Below are 6,539 nucleotides of genomic sequence, written 5' to 3' on the forward strand. Positions count from 1 at the left end.
TTTGTGTAAAACTGATTATGTCAATGCTTTAACACTATGCCAAGCCTAAACCTAACAACTGCCCCCTCTGAAAGGGGAAAAGGATGTCTTCTAAACTCCTGGAGAACCAGCTGTAAGATTCTTTTTTGAGGGAGGAGAAAGGAAGAAAGAGAATTTAAAAAAAAAAAAAAAGAAAGAGTAAAGGCAAATAGTTCCATTTTATGCTATAAAGAAGTAATGGCTGGAATCCACTGTCTTAAAACTTCGAATATTCCATGAAGCAGGGCCTCCTTTTAGTTTGCCTTGTGTTGCATTCCACTGGATAGAATCTTCCAGGATGAGATGTAGGAAAGAAATTTATTACTTTCTAAACAAAGTATATGACATGTTAACATCTATAACCCTCATAGGCAAGTACCTAAGAATAAAAACTGGCATTTGGTATAGTAAGGTTAGGTAATAAAACACTCATCGTAAGTTTTCGTTACAGAAGCCTAGCATACACAACCAGATAAAGAACAGTGGAAACATACAAACTTACAGAAAGCCAATTTGTGCAGTTAAAGCCTCCCTGCTAAAAACAAAACAAACCTGCTCTGCAAAAACTGAATAACAAAAACACCATTATGTAAGTAAAAACTGATGAAGTATCTAAAGTACCAATCCATGCCCAAAGATAACACCTGACAATTTTTATATGCCTTAAAGATAAATAAGTACATTAAAGATTTCATACTTCAGTAAATGGAGAAATAAAACTGCTTTCTGCTGCAGTGTAATTTTATTCCTTGTTCCATATTAAGCAGTTCACAGTGTATCTAGTGACATTAAATGGTATTAAGCACTCACATAGAGTGCTTTAAAATAGTAATTATGTGTTTGAAAAATTCTAACCAGAATCTTATCATGTGAAAGACCACAGTAATAACAAAACTTAAGAGGTCTTGTATAGCCTTTACCCTGCTATGTTGTCAACTTTTGAGTTCCTGTTCAAATGAGAATGATCTTCAATTCCATTTTAAGTCAAAGTCCATTATCTTTAGTAGAATGGCTTTTGACCAAACTGAAGGTAACAAAATATGTTCTCTGAAGGACTTGGCCAGTAATACCTGACCATGGGTTTGGTACTGCATGTCACAAGTTACAACCCTTAAAGTTCACTGAGGCCTGAATTACATGTTGTATGATGACAGGTCTTACAGGGAGTATCTAGTTCCTTTTATATATAATTGTGAAGAGTATCATTTCAGGTTTAGAAGGGCCTACTGACCTAGTCTGCTCACTTACTTTGTAGTGCTTTCTAATACACGGTGACTATGATTCAGAGACAAATGTAATGTCTTTATTTAAGTAGTTTTCAAAGTATCACTGGAATACATGGGGAGTGGTGTTGGTGGTGTGCAGATTCTTTTAAACAGGTACCATAGGGACTTCCCTAGTGGCGCAGTGGATAAGACTCCGCACTCCCGAAGCAAGAGGCCTGGGTTCAATCTCTAGTCAGGGAACTAGATCCCACATGCATGCCACAACTAAAAGTTCACATGCCACAACTAAGGAGCCCACAAGCTGCAACTAAGGAGCCCGCCTGCCGCAACTAAGGAGCCCACTTGCCACAACTAAGACCCGGAACAACCAAATAAATAGCTATTTAAAAATAAATAAATAGGTACCATATTTCCCAGCAGGATTCCATGTATTATTAAATGGCCTTGTGAATGAAGAAAACTCATCTAAACATTGACTTGACCTGGCAAATGTTTAGGTGACAGTATGGAACATATGGTACTACTCTAATCGGTGTCTATAAATACTATATAATTTTGCCCTCATCATATGAAAAGGACTACTACATTGTATAATTATATCCAATTCGGTGAGGGCCATTATATACAGGACTGGGGAGACCAAAGTAGTCGTGTACCATACACCTTTGGAGCAAAACTGGTTCCAGTTAGAATGAAGGAGGTAAATATTTTCCTTTGAAGTTGGTGAAATTTTTTTGCAATCATTTGAAAGATTTAAAAATTCAAGATTATATCTTTAAACGATTCTGATTGTAATTTGCCTCCTAGTATCTATTTTCATGGAGTAGTACAAAAGAATTATATTTGGATGGTGTGGCTTACGTTTCTTTTGCAAAAAAGAGAATTCTTAGACTATTTTCTTAATTTTAGGAGTTAGCAAACTTTTAGTGTGGTATGTCAAGTGTTTGTTTATTCATTCCTATTAAGAGTTCCTTAAACCTCCATCTTGAGTAAGATATGGAGAAAATGAGACCTGGAAAATTTTGATAGTCTCATTGCCATCTAAGCGGACTCACTGCTCAGGTTAGGGTAGAGGTGGAGGGGTTTTCAGTGAGAGTTATGAAAAACTATTATCACCACCAATTCCCATACAGAAAAAATCCTAACATATATGCACATAGAACTTTTGGAAAACCTAGGAGTTCAGAAATACAGGTAGACTACAGAAGCTACCAAAAGTGGAAGTAACTTCAGGGGGCTTATCATGGTACAGCAAAGATTTAAAGAATCAGAAAAAAAAAACCTTGCTCCATCCCAATTTTCTGTCAAACAATTTGAAAACTCATCAATTGGAGGTTCATTTGAACAAGTTTCTCTCTGAAAATGAAAATACTGGGACTGGTAAAGGAGGCTTTTGTATTAATTAGTTGAATTAGATTATTTTATTTCTTAATCCTTACTGAGATACATAATCTACACCAAGGAAACAGAAATATTAATGTAAAGGAGAAGGGAAAACAGATGGAAAGACAATTTGGGAATCTTTCTGGACATTAGGTGGGAAACAAAATTGGAGAGAATATAATTAACAAGAGGGCAGTGGTAACTTAAGAGCCTCCAAGGAGAGGTGGAATGCCTCCTCTGCATAGAAAAGGGAAGAAATGGCGCTTCTTTTCCCTCCTGCTTTACTTTATCCGGGCCAACTCAGTCTCTTAGTGTCTCTTCCACCTCAGTTTGGCTGGTAGTTCTATACTTTGTCAATTTATTAGCAATGTGAATGCCATTCAAAATCACCATCACCACAAGGTGCTTAACTTTCACCTGAATATCTATAATTTCCAATGGGTGAAAACAGTTAAAAGTACTACTCAGGTAAGAATTTTTAGACAAGAAAAACAGCATCAATTGAAGGGATTTACATAAAAGGAAAAAATGGGAAAAAAATCTGGAAAACATAATGTTATACAGGAAGTGGCAGAGCTATTTTAAATCACAAAAGAATGGGGTAAAGAACTCCCAAAGGAAGACACAATGCCTAATCTACAACTTTGTTTTAGACTAATATGCCAGACAGGGTTCACACAATGGTTCTTAGATATGTTATAAATAAAAATGCATGTTTCAATCATAGTATCAGAAACTGCTTTGGCTCTATTTTTTTTTTTAATTTATTTACTTTTGGCTGCGTTGTTGCGGCGCACGGGCATCTCATTGCAGTGGCTTCTCTTGTTGCGGAGCACGGGCTCTAGGTGCACGGGCTTTGGTAGTTGTGGCACGTGGGCTCAGCAGTTGTGGCATGCGGGCTCTACAGCACAACAGGCTCAGTAGTTGTGGCGCACGGGCTTAGTTGCTCCGCTGCACGTGGGATCTTCCCGGCCCAGGGCTCAAACCCATGTCCCATGCACTGGCAGGCGGATTCTTAACCACTGTGCCAACAGAAAAGCCCCATGCTCTATTTTTTAACTGTATCACTGTAAAATAATTCTTTTCACCTTAAAACCAATTTTTATACTTCAAAGACTATCACAATGGAAAACAGTGAGAACTACTTTAAACAAGTGCATTTTGAACCACAACATTTGACAGTACCACGACTGGTTGAAATAACCCAGAAGCCTATACAATTTCTTCTCTTTTTTTTTTTTTTGGCTGCGCCACAGGGCTTGCAGGATCTTAGTTCCCTGACTAGGGATTGAACCCAGGCCCCCTGCAGTGGAAGCACAGAGTCCTAATAGCACTGGACCGCCGGGGAATTCACTACAATTTCAATAAGTGATTACAAATGAAATAAAGCTTGCCAAAAGGTCTAGTTGAAAACCAACCAACAATCAGGAATTATTAAATTGGAGATACATAATGACAAAGGTGATGTACTTGGAAAACCATACTGATGAGACAGTGGATATCACACAGTAACTCCTAAAACTGGGAAGGGAAAGGACAGGACTTCTCATTGAAACTATACTTATGAAGATGACTTTGATGATATATTGTAACATCAGGGATATCATAATGAGTTATACTGTAAAGAGTCAGGGATAAGAGAATGCCCTGCTTGCTGTTTCTAAATCCTTTAAGCTCACTTTGAAAACTACACGCTCCCTCATATTTGATTATCTCCTTCAATTTCTAATTAAAATAATTATTATGCCCTTAATGGTATTAGAATATTATTCCAGGGAACAGGAATGGGGGAAAGAGCCTGCGTAAGAACATTATGTGCATTATCTCATGCAATCCTTTCTACAACTCTTGGAGTTAAGTACTATTATGATCTCTATTTTGTGAATGAGGAAATTTGAAGTTTAGAGAAATTAAGTGACTTAGCTGAGGTCACAAGATGATCAAAAGGCAGAGCTAGAACTCAAAACCAGGTGTGTCTGACACTAAAGTGCTTAAACATGTTATGCTGACTCCAACAGGGAGTAGAAAGACCTGATTTCCATTCTAAATACTGGCGAGGACTCCCTGATCAAATGCTGATGGTATCTGGAAAAGGCACAGTCTATGCTGGTCACTGCAATGTGTAAGTGCCCCAGACACTCAATAGAATAGGACCTGCTTATTCAATTACAACTTCGATTTCTATCACCTCAAACCACAATGTTTCTGGCTTTTGCTACTGACATTCTGTTCACTTCAACCTCTCAGACAAAAATTCTCTGTCAACATTTAATTTTTGGCCCTTCTGACTTCTTTTGAGAAAAGAACACTTGGCTCGGATCAGCAAATCTGAGTTCTAGTCCTACTTTGGCGGGGTGGGGGCGGATTTAGTCAAGTCACTTAATTTCTCTGAACCTGATAAAGTGGATATTCTACCTGTATTAGTTATATTGATTCAAGATTATCAGCTAAGAGAAAAAGCTCACTAATTTGGATTGACAAAGGTTGAGCTAATCTAAACTACTAAAAAAGTTGTACCTACAAAAAATTCAAAATACAGGTGTATTTAAAACAGGTAAAATTTCAGTAAACTGTACAAGTAGAGATCCTTAGAGAACTAAATTAATGAACTTAAAAAGTACAGTACATCAAATGCTTCTATACATACCACGTGTCACACTCTATACTAGGTCTTAAGATATAGGGAAACAACAAGGCTAAAGTCTCTGCCTTAAAGGAGTTCACTGCTTAATAAAGGAGAGAGGCACATGTATATAATCACAATATAATTTAAAGTGGAATTGTGGCAGAGATAATGAAGGCCTAACTATGTGTATGTGTGTGGCAGGGCAGAGAGAAGACTGGGAGGAATAGGGGGCAAGGGAGAGGTGGAGGAGGTGGGAAGGCCTAAAAGTAACATTTAAAATGAGTCCTGAAGAATGAGCAGAAGTTTACCAGAAAGAGAGAAGTCACTACAGCACATGCAAAGGGAAAGGAGTGGTGTGAAGGACATAAGTTAGAAATACCGTAGGAGTTTAATGTAGGGGATGGGAGGATAGGAGCAGGAAAAGAGAGAAATTACAGATGCAAGCCAGAGTAAACTAGATAACAAAAAACTCTGCCATGGCAAAGGAAGAAATTGGTGGCAAGAGGGCCTGTTAGGAGTCTATGCGCTGAACTACCATAAACAGAGTTTCGGTGAAGCCAAATTAAGGAAGGTTTACTGTTATGTATATTCAAAAAAAGAATGTATTTAAACCTCAGACATTCAAAATACTGCCCATTATAATAATGTCCTTCAAGGATCATTGGTTTGACACTGAAGGGACCATGTGGGAGAAAAATATTTAAAACATTATGATTTTACCTTCAATAAAGGGATATAAAATGAACTGATGGCCAGAGGAATCAGTATTTAATAGCAACAATCCACTGATTACGAAGAAACAACCAACAAACCGCTCTTCCTCATTTTTTTCTAATATCGTAAAAAAAAATCTAATTGTGATAAAAAACACATCATATACACTTATCACCTTAACCATTTTTAGTGTATGGTTCAGTAGTGTTACGCATGTTCACACAGTTGTGCAACAGGTCTCCAGAATTTTTTCACCTTGCAAAACTAACTCTTATACCCATTAAACAACTCCTCGCCCTCTCCCTTCGTTTATATATATATTCTTTTCACTCTCCACATCACGTTTCTTTAATGAAGATACATCAGCGCCATCTGAGAAGATGTTTAAAAATCAGATTCCTAGACCCTTCTCAAACTTTTAGAATCTGAGGATGAAGCCTAGGAATCTGCATTTTAACAAGTTTCTCAGGTGATTCTTGGCAGGTATTTGGGAACTACAGTACTACTCTATTATCTATTTATCCCTGTAGTTTATGCATAACATATAATTAGGTTCTCCATTTAAAAACCCT

This window comes from Phocoena phocoena, chromosome 15 (assembly GCF_963924675.1).
Source record: "Phocoena phocoena chromosome 15, mPhoPho1.1, whole genome shotgun sequence".
NCBI classification, from domain to species: Eukaryota; Metazoa; Chordata; class Mammalia; order Artiodactyla; family Phocoenidae; genus Phocoena; species Phocoena phocoena.